The sequence below is a fragment of the Antechinus flavipes genome, chromosome 3 (genome assembly GCF_016432865.1).
Source record: "Antechinus flavipes isolate AdamAnt ecotype Samford, QLD, Australia chromosome 3, AdamAnt_v2, whole genome shotgun sequence".
Lineage (NCBI taxonomy): Eukaryota > Metazoa > Chordata > Mammalia > Dasyuromorphia > Dasyuridae > Antechinus > Antechinus flavipes.
In genome coordinates, this window is record NC_067400.1 from 265,389,957 (window position 1) to 265,404,075 (window position 14,119).

Below are 14,119 nucleotides of genomic sequence, written 5' to 3' on the forward strand. Positions count from 1 at the left end.
GGATTTTAGAATGGGAAGTGAGGAAACTGAGATCCCAAAGGGAAAGTAACTTTGACTCCTTTATCATCAAACACAGGTTCAGATCTTAGTTCTGATAGTATTTTGTCATCTTGGGCAAATTAATGCTACCTCTCTAGGTTTACCTTTCCTTATCTGTAAAAAGAAGGGCTCTTTATGGAGAGGTGATGTTTAAGGTCACTTTTTGCTCCTCAATATTATGATTAATTAATGTTTATTGAACTGGATTGAATTGAATTGAATGACTAATAGTGAGGTACTTAATAATAGGTAGGAAAAATAGAAGCTATCAGGGACTGTGCCTTAAATCAAGCAGGATAAATGTTTGACTGGTTGAGCTGGCCCTCAATTCAAATATAGAAAGCTTTTCTGATTTGAGAAGACCTCTATGGATTTAACTCAGCTAATGTTGTCTTCATTCCAACAATAATACTGATCTCAGCATAAGCATCTTTGTTGGAGGTTACGGGTTCTCTCTCAAGAATGTTCTGTCCCCATTGGATAAATACTTATTTATGTGGCCTGTTTTCCTTGGCAGTGTTCTGAAAAGACAGACAGGGAATGTGCCTTAGTTCTTCCCTGTACCATATAATACCTAAGACCCAAAGATAAAGGCTGTATCACCACATGCAAGTGAAAGCTCTTATTTTCTCCTGTTCCATAAATTTAAAATCATGCTAGTCATTTCCTTAGCATATATGTTTAAAGTTACACATGATCCTGGAAATTATTGATCTTAAGCATAGTTCCCAAACTTGCTAGAGAGCAAAGAAGATAAACCCTCCCTGATTTTTATGTCAAGAATTTCTATACTTTGGTATGGTAAGATGATTATGGAGAGATAGGATTAGGACATGTGCCTTTATGATAATAATAATAAGCATTTACATAGCACTTTAAGGTTTGCAAAGTGCTTTGCAAATTTTATATCTGAACCTCATAACAACACTGAGATAGGTGCTATTATTATTCTCATTTACAACTGAGGAAATTGAGTTTGAGAAAGGTTAAAAAAAAAAGGTTATCCAGAGCCACACAGATAGCATCCAAGGTAGAAGTCAAATTCAGAATTTCCTAAATCCAAGTTCAACTCTACTCTTTGTACCATCTAGCTCTTCATCTGGTAGGATGAGAAAGAGGAAGGATATAATATACTCCTTGAATCAGAAATATCTTTGTCTTGAAGGACTAGGCTATTTTTCAAAAATTCCACCTATCTATTGACTAGGGATCCCACCCAGAAATCTGGAGAAAACTCTCCATTGGATATCTTGGTAGGCAGGCCCCAGATCCTCCTCTTACAAGCATGATTGCCAAACTTTGTCAACAGGAATGTTATTGACAAAGCAAAAACTCCAATGCAAATAAGAGAATCCCAAAAGTCCAAGCTTCCATAACACACTTTAATAAGAAGTCCTAGTCTTATAATCCCTGGGGAAAGTTTCCATGTCTTAGATTTGAACTCACTGAACTCATAATTCTAGAAAGGCTCTCAAAGGCCATTAAGTCCACCCCCTTTCATTTAACAGATAAGGAAACTGAGTATCAGAGACATTAAGCAAATTGCTCACAAATAGAAAATACATATAACAGTGGCCATTCCTTGATATATGGTGGCACAGCTTTATTTTTTTTAATATGAAATGGCAAAGTCTTAGAGTACCTTTGCTTCATTCCCCCACCTAGTAAGAATTCATGCATCGGGATAAGTAAGAGAGATATTGGAAGTTAGGGAGACTTGATAGATTTCTTAAATCAAGCAAAATAAACAGCCTATCTGAAGACATGGCCCTGTAATCAATGAAACAAAGCTCTTTTGATCTAAGACCTTTATTTGCAGTTTAGCAACATTAGCCTGGGATATTGTATTAGTTAAAAGAAAAGGCAACTTTTCATATAGTCTCTTGCTTCATCTTTCCGAAGGCAAGATGCCCACTTTCTTTAGACTTTCCATGGAGTTGGTGGAAGGATGGGTTATACTCAGAGCTTGGGCTCCTGAATTTAACAAAGTAAATTTGCTTCTGGGCCTCTGATTCCCTTTTAAATTTTGTTTACTTTCATAGTTCTCAAGGTATGCACTGTGGAGCTTGGAGACCCCCTTGCCAATTGTACTAACCAGAGCTATAAGTCAACCATTTAATCTATTTGACTTAAGGCACAGTCCCCTCTGGCTTCTATCTTTGCTATCACTTTACTTAAAATTCTCACTATTAGTTATCCAATTCAATTCAGTCCAATTCAACAAATATTAATTAATCATATTATTGAGGAACTGAAAGTGACCTAGATATCACCTCTCCATGAAGTGTCCTTTTCAGATGGAAAGTGAAACCTAGAGAGATAGCATTAATTTGCCCAAGATGACAAAATAGTATCAGAATCAGAGCACCACATTTTAGGTCCTAATTCATTTAAAGTCATTAGACCTCAATTCCCTCATCATAGAAAATGAAGAGGTTGGATTAGATGCCTTTTAGGTCTCTTCTTACTTTAAATCTATGATACTAGAAGCCTAATGAACATGTGCAATAATGCTCTCAGTTGTTGTGATACAGGAGCTACCTGCCAGTGGCTGCTGGAGGCCTAACTCAGATCTGTAGAATGGATCTCTTCATGTGAGAAGATCATGATGATACAAGGAGACTGAGAGGCAGTTGCATTGTCTGATCTCTCTCTCCTCTTCCCTCTGCCTCCAATTTATTTCATTCCCAGTCCACAACCAACACCTGTGTCAATAAAGGCTGCTTTGCAACTCCTTCAGATGTTATGATTCACAGCTTTGGAGGCTCTTGGAGAACTGATCTGCCCCTTCACTTAGGCATGATCCTTAACATTCAGTAAAGATCCAAACTTTATAGTTTCTAAATTTTTCTGCTGTTAAAACCTAGACAGATAAAGAAAACATTTGTCATAAATACTTACTAGGTGCTGTTCTAAGCACTGGAAATACAAATCAATAGAAAATTCTTGATCTCAAGGAGTTTACATTCTACTGGAGGAAGATAACATACAAAAAGTTGTTTAAAAGGGAGTTTGGGGGGTATTTGTTACTGACTCTTAATCATCCTATTTTAGGTTTTCTTGTCAAAGATAGGTTTGCCTTTTCCTTCTTCAGCCCATTTCACAAATGAGGAAACTGAAGTAGGCAGAGTTAAGCCATTTGCCCAGTCACACAGCTAGTAAATATCTGAGGCTAGATTTGTACTCAGAAGATGAGTTTTCTTGACTCTAAGTGCAGCATTTGAAGCTACCAACTGCCCCTTACTGCTACTAGACACTGAAAACTGTTATTTCATTTCCTCTGCATTCTAATCTAATTCTTTTTTTGTGTACTAACTGGGGTATATTACAAATGCATTTTCAAAATGCTGTCCTCCTGTCTGCTTGAACTCATCCCAATTTGAGGAACTCCCACTCCCCCCTTATTTTTATATCTATGTATCTATACTCTCTTCTCACTTCAGGATGGAAGGAGAGGATGCTTTCTGCTTTACCAAGAAGCAGCTTGCTGAGTAATTCAAAGAACCCAGCGTCATCTGCTGGAAGAGAGCTGAATTTCAAAGAGCAAGAATAAGAGCCTTCCTTATTCAGGGCCAGCTGGAAGGGACCTAGAAAGAAGGCAATGGCACTGATGGTTTTGCCACCTGCTGGGAACAGAGGACAACTGCATGAGAGGAGTAGAAAAAAAAAAAAAAGACAGGGAAGGAGCATCAGAAGGGAGGAGAGTCTGATGGCATAATTGGAGAATGAGAAGGGAAGTGTAGGGGCCATCAAGAGAGATCACAGACAAAAGAGGGCAAGGGAACATGCCTTTGGGAAAACAAATTCCAATAATATCCCTCTCCCTTCTGAGCCTTACTGTTCTAAGAGACTGTACAAATCTGTGGAGGAGAGATAATAACAACTGTAACAAAAGATTTATCAAGTGCTTTAATGTGATACATTATATATACATTGTGTGTATATATATATATATATACATATACATATATATATATGTAGATAGATTCATTGTCTTGTACAGTCTTTGCAATGAGCCTATTTTACAGATGAGGAAACTGAGGCAGAGAGAAGCTAAGCAAGGTCACATAGTTCTAAAAAGTGAAGTGGAATTTGAAATTTTTTTTGAATTTAAATCCATTGTTCCATTGATTGCCACCCCTGTATTGGTCAAAAGACTCAGATGTGAAATCAGTTTATTTATATTAAGATATAAATAAAATTATCCATGTTTTGTGGGCTTGTATAGTTTTTATAAGACAGAGGTGTCTCATAAAGCCCCACAACACTCCCTGCTGCCCAGCCAGTGTAATTGGGAAATATTGGGAAATTGAAAGGGAGGAGGATTGAATAAATTGGGGAAAATAAAAAAAAATACAATAAAATAATATAATATTAATTATACATTAAATATATAAATAAAAATAAATATATCAATAACTTAATATTAATACATGATAACATAATAATACATTATAATATGATATATTAATATATAATGTTGTTATGTAACATTGCTGGGTTATATTAATACTGTTGACCTGCTGGGTTCCTTTTGTATGATTTAATGGCCCTGTTTATATGTGAATTTGATATCACTGTTATAAGGAGTGCCAAATATTGAAGTTCCCAGATCCTTTTCATAGGATTAACAAATCAGAGAAGTGAGAGATGCCTCAAGTGTGCCTCAGACCTTTTATACACAATGGAACCTCCGACATAAGGATAACATATAAAACAAATGGTTTAAATAATAAGGTAATAAGTTTTATATCATGGGAATCTTTTGTTTGAAAAGATAATGTTTTTCAATCTGTGTCTGAAGACTGATTTTCTTCCTGGCCAGCACAATAGCTAAATGATGAAAACTTCTTTTGTTCTAATCCCTATGATTATCTGTATTTCACAATAACTGAACTTTTAAATGTTTGTCTAGTTTTTTTTTTTTTTTTGTCTTATTTTGTTTTGTTTTGTTTTTCCCTTTGTGACCCTGGGATTGTAACAGATCTACTCCCCCAGGGCTGGTATTTATGCAAAGCAATTAATGATTGCTAAGTGCTTAGAAAACACAAAAAGACCAATGTAAATGCTAACTGTTATTGCGGCCTTTTGATATAGTCACATAGTAATAAAAAGGGATCATAAAACTTCTCTCTTACAATAGCCTGATGTTTTCAAAACTAGATACAAATTACAATCTGTTCAAGACAACAAGAGATAGTTTAAAAGTCCAAACAGTCATTTTCTAGATTTTCCTGATCATTTGAACATAAAATTATTGTAAGGATGTTGGAAATCTCCCCAGTGAGATTACAATTTTAAGACCATTTTGGATTGTAATGATTGGTCCCTGCTTTGATCCAGTTTGGATTTCTTTCCTATGGTATACTATCAAAACCTCTTCTGTCTGTATGTATGTATGTATTGGGTGTGAATTTTTGTGGAGGCACCACATATTTGCTATCCTGCCTCATAATAGTGTTAACACAAAATTAAGTAGACATACTGACAGTGACCTTGGATTACATAAAGGCTAAGGTTGAATTAATCTTTAGTAAAACTGTAGTCAATTTAAGGTGAAATCAAGGGGCCGTTTCTAGTATTGTTGCTCTAAGGAGATGATACCTCTAATTCCCCAGAGATGAAAATGTGGAAGGTTACCAATAGGCCTGGCCACCTTGGGAAGATTGGTCATTTTTGTTAGCCATTGAGGAGGCTATGCTGTGTCTGAAGACTGGACCTTAAGTTTAGGGAATGATTCAAAAAATTTGTCTTTTTAATGTACTCTGAGATTTACTGGGGGTTGTGGTTCAGATTTAGTAGTTCAAAAAGCCAAAGGAAGATTTGAGATCCATACTAAGGAAAAGACACTTCATTCATTCAGGTTTTGAATCTGAAAATGCATCTTTCAAAATATTCTATATCTCTTCTTTTTTTCTCTCTTCTCCTCAATTTGCCCTGTGATTTGACAAAGTGATCTTGACATCTGACATTATCCCTTAATAGTATTAGGTGAGTATAATTAAAAGTTATTTATGTTTAATTATTTGCTTATCTGCGTCTTTGATTGTGCTTTCTCTTTCCATCAATATCAGTTATGTCTCCTTTTACTGAAGGTGACTAAATGGTAGGGAGATAAGAGATTTAAAGGGAAATTGACACATCAATCTTGCTACAACCCAAACCATCTTTGAAAAATCAAACTCTGTCCTCTTTGTTCTTCCTGATGTTCAACAAGATTTGCTTCAATATTATAAAAGTTTGGGGTGTTTTTTTTTTTTGTGTTAAATATATACTTAGTGTGAGTTGTTACTAATCAATAGCATAAAGTATAAATACTGATTAATTTATCTAGTATCACCAAAAAGAAAATTCCTTTATACTTACTTTTAAAATGTATTGATGGATAGTTTTTACATCACATTTATTTCCAAATATAACTCTCCCCATTTCCCTAAGAAGCAAGTCCTGATATTGAATCTTTCTATGTCTAAGAATAATTCATCCCTCTCATGATGTAAAAGATTGAACATTGGACTTGAAGATTGAATTGGAGAGGACCTAGGGTGGATCCCTGCTTTAAGGATACTGACTAGCCAAGTGACTCCTGGACAAGACACTTGACCTCTCTGAGACTCAGTATCTTTAACTATAAAAGAGGAAGTGGGACTCTCAAAAGTCTCCACTAATTCTAAATCTGTGAGCCTATGACCTCTCCTTCCCATTCTTTGATCTTCCTCCTATCTCAACCCTACCTCTAATGTCCCATTTCATTGTGATCTTGGGACCTACTATATTATAATTAGCAAAACACTCCAAAATTTTAAACTTATTTCTAGACTCTCATATCATTACATCTTCTGAAGTTCATAAGACTTGCCTCTTCCCATATGACACTGCATCTCTAATCATTATTCTCAATAATAGTATGCCTTCTCTCATATTCCTAACCACTTGGTCCAGGAATGGGAGTCAGAATTATCCTTGCTTACCAATGCAAAGTACAAATTCTCTCCTTACCATCATTACTCATTAGCTTTTCCCTTCATTTATTGGGAAAGATTCTATTTCCTCCCATGCTCATATAGTATCACAAACATGTGTGGATACTTATGTGTATCTATATGTATATATCTATGTATACATATGTATATATGTGCAAATGCCATATAGAAAATTCACAAACCTATAAATATGTATATTTATTCTAATTTTTCTATGTATATTATCATTAAATTAAATGGCTTTTCTGTGCCACTACTTTGCAGGTTTCTTAGAAAAATCATTATCATTATCAAAGGATTTTTGGCATCTGTTGATAAATCATGCAGTTTTTTTTTTTTTTTGTTTTAATATAATGAATTGTTTTAATTATTTAACTAATAATCCTTGCATCTCTGGAATAAATCTGATTTGGTCAGAGTGAATACATTACTATAATAATTTTGCTAAGATTTTGCTTAATATTTTTGTATCAATATTTATCACTGGTATCACAAATGTATTTTTTGTTTTATTCTTCATTGATTTTGCATTTTCACCATATTTATCTCATGAAAAGAGCTTGAGTCTTTTTTCATAATTTTTTATGATATTTGATATGACATAGGTTTTGTCCCTGGATAGAGTTCACCTGTAAATCCATTTAGACCAGAGAGAATATTTCCATCCTACTTTGTTCCATTTCATTTTTTAGGATTGTTTTATTTATTCAAAATCTCTATTTTTAAAATTGATATATTTGTTCTTTTAATTAATCATCCATTTCCTTTAAATCTTATTTTGCTATTGTATAATTTCGCTTTTATTAAATATATTTTTCTCAAATTAATGGATATACAAAAAAGAAAATATTTTGACATACAAAATAGAATAGAAAAATAGGAATATTCAACATGTTACTTTCAAAGCTGTCTTGGTTATATCTATGTCTCCTTTCTCTACTTTCTGTATTCTTCTGTACATTTAAAAAAATGCTTTCTCCATTAAAGAAAGAGAGGCATAATCCTTATAGCAACTAAACATATTCAATTGAAGCAAATTCACATTTTAGCTTTCAGCATCTTACCAGAAATGTGCAACTCAAATATTCCCCCATTCCATATATTTTCTTTTAATGCAATCATTTTACATGAAAAAATTTTTTTAACAAAATTAAGCTGTTTTCTATTTATCTTTTAGCATTTCTATCTTAAGAGGCAGAGTAGCATGCTGGATAAAACTCTGGCCGCAGAGTCAGGTTCAAGTTCCATCTCCTGACTCTTTCTTCTTGCTTGTACCCAGAGAAGGAATTTAAAATCTCCTTGTATCTGAGGCAACTTTCAAAGGCTATAAATTGGAGAACAGTTATTGATTTTATTGGTAGAGTTTGTTCACCAGGCACTTCCTATACCTGTAGTCTCCAAAAGGGGTACTCCCCAAGGGATACATGAGACCACCTCTAAAAGTAGTAATAACTCTAAAAAGTAGTACAAAAACAACCAATCAGAAAGGTGGGTTGCACTTAATGTTGTTTTCCTTAGTTTCTTTATCTGTAAAATAAGTTGGAGAAGGAAATGCCAAATCATTCTAGTATCTCTGCCAAGAAAACCCCCAATGGAGTCACTCCATACATGAAAATCATCTCTATCAGGATATACCTGAGAAATGGTGACCCAACCTCTGCTCAATGACCTTCAGAGAGGAGGAATCTATTACCTCCTTAAAGATATCATATACTACCTTTTAATGGCACTAATTGTCTGATATCATCTAAGCTATATTTTCTTATTGCAACTTCCCCCCCTTGGTTTTGCTTCTGCCCTTTAAAGCTAAACATAAAAGGTTAAATCCCTTCTCCACATGCTGGCTCTTCATATATTTGAAGATAGAAACTCTCTGAGTCTTCTTTTCTTAGAACTAAACATGTTTAATTCCTTCAACCAGTCCTCATATGACATGGATTCAAGAACCTTTGCTACCCTGACTGCTCTTCTTTGAACACTCTTCAGTTTATCAACATCTTTTTTACATTGTGGCATCCAGAATAAAATACATATTGTTAATAAAGTTTGAAGAGGAAAGCATGGTGGAATTACAACTTTTCTATTCCTATAAGGTATGTGTTTCTTTTATTTTTTAAAATGATATTTTATTTTTCCAAGTACACATATAATTTTAAATATTATTTTTTGTAAAACTTTGTGTTCCGGATTTCTTCTCTCATACTTTCTCCCTTCATGTAGGTTAAATATGTGCAGTTTTTAAAAAACATGTTTCCTTATTTGCCATGTTGTACAAGAAAAATCAGATTAAAAGGTGAAAAAACACAAGTAAAAAACAAGCAAACAAACGACAACAAAATGGCGAAAATACCATTCTTTGATAACATTCAATCTCCATAGTTCTCTATCTGGATAAGGATGGCATTTTCCATCCCAAGTCTATTGGAATTGCTTTGAATCACAGGAAGCTATGCTTAACACACCTCAGAATTACTTGGCCTGCTTTGGTAGCCACATCATCCTATTGATTCAGATTGAGTTTGCCTTCCATTTAAACCTCTTGATCTTTTTTCAGTATGACTGGTATCTAAGCACACTTCTCAGATCTTTTATTTATGAAGTTGATTTTTTTTTGGTAGCCAAATGCAAATCATTACTTTTTCCCTATTGAATTTAATTATTAGATTCACTCTTATATGTCAGCCTATTAAGATCTTTGTGGATCCTGACTCCATCAACCAATGTATTACTTGTCTCTTTCACCTGTGTTTCACTTGCAAACTTGAGTTGGTTTTGATGGGGCTCTGATAGTAATAAGACCTCAATGCTATACAAAGTTCTAGAATGAAAAATTATCCAAAAGGCTTTAATTACATTAGAGAAAGAAAACAAAGCTAAAGAGGAGGGTGGGAAGACTGGTCTCCCCAAAAAATCAGGTTATCAATTAGAACTAGCTCGAATAGACCTTACCTTTCAGATTTCATATAGAATGAATATCCTAAGAATTTTGTTGTTGTTTAATCAATTCATTAGTATCTAGGGGTTTATTGGCAGAGGTATTGAAGTAGTTTGTTCTTTCCCTCTCCAAATCATTTTACAGATAAGAAAACTGAAGCAAATAGAGTTAAATGACTTGCCCAAGTTCACACAATTAGTAAGTGTGTCAGATTTGAATTCTGGTTTTCCTGACTCCAGGCTCAGTGCTCTGTCCACTGTGTCACCTAGCTGTCTTTATTCTCAGAATACAACAATGATAATCAAACTTTTACTGAAATGTTATGGGCCAGAATTCTGAAACAAGGATTCTTACAAGGTATTAAGTCAGTGGAATTGATGATATAATGGTTATCTAGTTTAGCATGGTGATTACTTTGCTGAAAGGAAAACCAGTCCAGAGACCTCCCCAAAACCAACCAGAACATTACATTTTAGCGTCTGAATGTTGAGCTAAGAACCAACATCTGTAACCCAGAAATTAGGGTAAGTACAAAAATAGACAAGAAGGAAACTTTGTAAAGAGCTAAACTAGTATTTCAGCTGAAATGGGACAAATGTTTAGAAAGGAGCCTTTTACACTTCAAGGAAAATGTGTCAAAAGCATAGTTAAACTCATTAAAAGCAAAGGTTTTACTGTAACTTGGGAGCAGATCATTGAACTTTTAGAAATGTTACAATATACATCTTGTTGGTTCTCTGAGGAAAAAGAATTAAATCCAGATGAGTAGAAATTAGTAGGAGAGCAACTATATGACTATTACAATGATAATGGTCCTAATTCAATTTCTAAAGAAACATTTTATACATATAACTTAATATAACTGGCTTTAAGGAATTATATAAATATCAGAATAAGAAAAAAGAAGAAAGAACAGGAGAGGGAGAATACTGACAAACTAGGTGAAAAGGATGAAGAATTAGACAAGAATGGAGTTAAGTACAATTCTGATGAAATTAAGGAATATGGTGCTTCACAGCAGGAGTCAGGGCATTCCCCAATCCCTAACTTACCTCCCTCAATTAGCCCTTCATGGGTGAAGGGAGAAGGAGGAGGGGCAGTGACACAATCAGCACTCCCTATGAAGCAGCCTATGACAAGATTACAAAAGGCACTAGTTAACGCTAAAAAAGAAGGACATGATATATCTTATTTGATAAATGCATACCCTGTGATTGAAGAATTTGATTCTTCAGGTCAAGCCAGGAGAAGATATACTCCTTTTCATCTGGAAATTATTAAAGATTTAAAAAAGGGTTGCACTCTTTATGGGGCTACATCATTTTATGTTAAGATGGTATTAGAGAATTTGGCTTATGAAATTTTAACCCCTAGTGATTGGGAATCTATAGCAAGGACATGTTTAGAACCTAGACAAAACTTGTTGTGGCTGTTGGAGTACAATGAGCTATGTAGAATATAAGCCCAACAAAATAGGTAAACTGGAATTAATATACAAATCACCTTTGACCAATTAGTCGGTGAAGGTCAGTATGCAGACATTTCAGCACAGATTAATTATCCCATAGCAGTATATGAGCAAATTGCTGCTGCTGCTATTAAAGCATGGGACTCCCTCCCAGGAAAAGATTGAGGGGAAAGCCTTCATGAAAATAGAGCACGGTCCCAATGAACCTTTTGCTGATTTTGTGGGATATCTGCAAATACCTGTCATACAAACGACTGGAGAAAATGCAGCTACAGGAATTATGATAAGACAACTGGCTAAGGAAAATGCCAATGAGGTTTGCAGAAGAATTATATGGGGACTACACAAAGATGCTCCTTTAGAGGAGACCATAAGACAGTGTGCCACAGTGGGCACAAATTATACCCAGGCTGTGATGCAGAACATGGGAAGATAGGGTCCTTCTCGGCAAGGGACTTCCAGAGAGATTCATCAATGCTTTCAGTGTAGTAAGGAGGGCATCTGAAAGCTCAATGTAGGCATAGAGATAGAGTGAAAAGACAAGTGAGAGAAGACCCAAAATCTTATGCACAAAATCAACAAGGGTTTCCACTGGGCCTCAGAATGTAGATTGACCCAGGGAAATGAGAGGTAGGGCCCAACTCCAAGACGTCAAACCAAAAACAAGTGGGGCATGATGGCAGCTGAGTTTACACCCAGAGAGTTTTTAGAAGTTCAGGACTCTGATATGATCAATCAGCCAAAAGGTGATCAGATGAGAGAAAGGGATTACAACTGAGGAGAATACAGGATTTTTAACCCTACAGAAGGGCAGTGTCCAATGCAAGCAGCTCCAATATAATTGCCAGGTGATGAGGAGAAATTCAGAAAGTAGTGAATGGAAGGGACTAGATAGGTTAAATGCTTAGGGGAAAGGATTTGCTTGTATTTCTACAGGTGGAAAAGGAATCAGATGGGTGCCAATGAGCCATATTCACCTTGTCCATCAAAGAGAGACAGAAAAAGATAAAAAAACTCAAAACAAAGAAGAAGACCTAAGAAACATTTGACACTGAAAGAACAGACTGTCACCGAACTTCAAAATCAGCGGGAATCATTGGATTCCCTGAGATGAAAAATTGTTGATAAGACTGTTGCAGATATGGGGACTACACATCCCCATATCTGCAGGGGATCAAAATTTGCAGGAATCATTGGATTCTCTGACACGTGAAGTAATGGAAAATAGATTGATTTTGGATTATTTCTAGGACTTATGGACATGTATAATTCCTCGTGTTGAGTCATTTTATTTGTTAATCATTACTAGCCTGTGTTACCATGTGCTTATGTAATATTTCCCATGTTGATGAATTTATGTATACCTGGTTCAAGTGAGATCCTTCAGAAAACCACTAATCTGGTTTGATTCCCCATTTCCTTTGGGGTGTTTTCATTTCTCTTCCTGAGACATCAGGGAAGGTGTGATCACCTCCTTTTTGGGGTTCTCATCTCCCTGAGAAGTCAGGGAGGGCATGACCACTTATATTCTAAAACAAAAGAAAGTGGGAGATGTTATGAGCCAGTACTCTGAAACAAGGATTCTTACAAGGTGTTAAATCAATGGAATTTATGAGACAATGGTTATCTAGTGTATCATGGTGATTATTTTGCTGAAAGGAAGGCTAGTCCAGAGATCTCCTGAAAACCAACCAGAACATTACACTGAAACTCTTCAAAAGATACAAGAATCAAAAATTGAACCCATCAGCAATCAGCAGACTGTCCATTCCTTCCTCTCACTCTCTCCCACTCTTTTTTTCTCTTGTCTTCCTTCTCTTCTTTTCTGCTTACAAAGATGTATATCCTAGGTCTCAATAGCATCAGCTGCCAGGTTAGGGACTCCCTAGGATAGAGGAGCAAAGATACCTTCTCCCTATGATTATGATTTATCCACCAAAAACTTGGTATCCCATCTGTCCTAGATTGCAATTGGGAAAAATTGGAGCTATGTGTCCTGGGGCTGCATATTTCAGGACATCTGAACATTCTCTCTTAGTATAGTGGATTTCGGTCAGATCCTGCTGCAAAAACAAACAAAACCTGATTGCTGCATATACATGAAGAATGAGGAAATATTCTAAAGGCAATAGATATGGTAAGACTTTAACTAGATAGTAACGGGAAAACAAAGTTGAAGGGACAGGGAAGTCCAGAAAAACAGGATTTTAAACTAGAAGAAGGGGACAGTCTGGAGACATCTGACTCCAAGTCAAGAGATCTTCTTGACAATTTTCCAAGTTACTCCTAGAGCTGACTTGGGATTTGGAGGAAAAAAATAATCACATGGAGGAGAGTGTCTTTATTCCTCTGACCTGGTCAGACTCTAATCTTGTGCAGTCAGCTGCTGTTGGGACCTAGGATGAGCCTTTTTTAGGGGTGAGGGGGAAGAAGGGGAGGGGACAGACAGACAGAAAGGAAAGAAAGAAGAAAATAAAGGAGGGAAAGGGAAAGAGATTGAAACTGAGACAGAGACAGAAGTATACATACAAACAAATTGGGACAAAGAAATCCAATTAATTCTGAATCCATCTATTTATATTATCTTCTAATTCACCTCTCTCCATGTGTGTGTGATAGGAGATACTTTATCAATTGTTTTGCTAAAGTCTATATTAACTAGACAGCATTCCTCTGATTGTTAGTAATATTTTT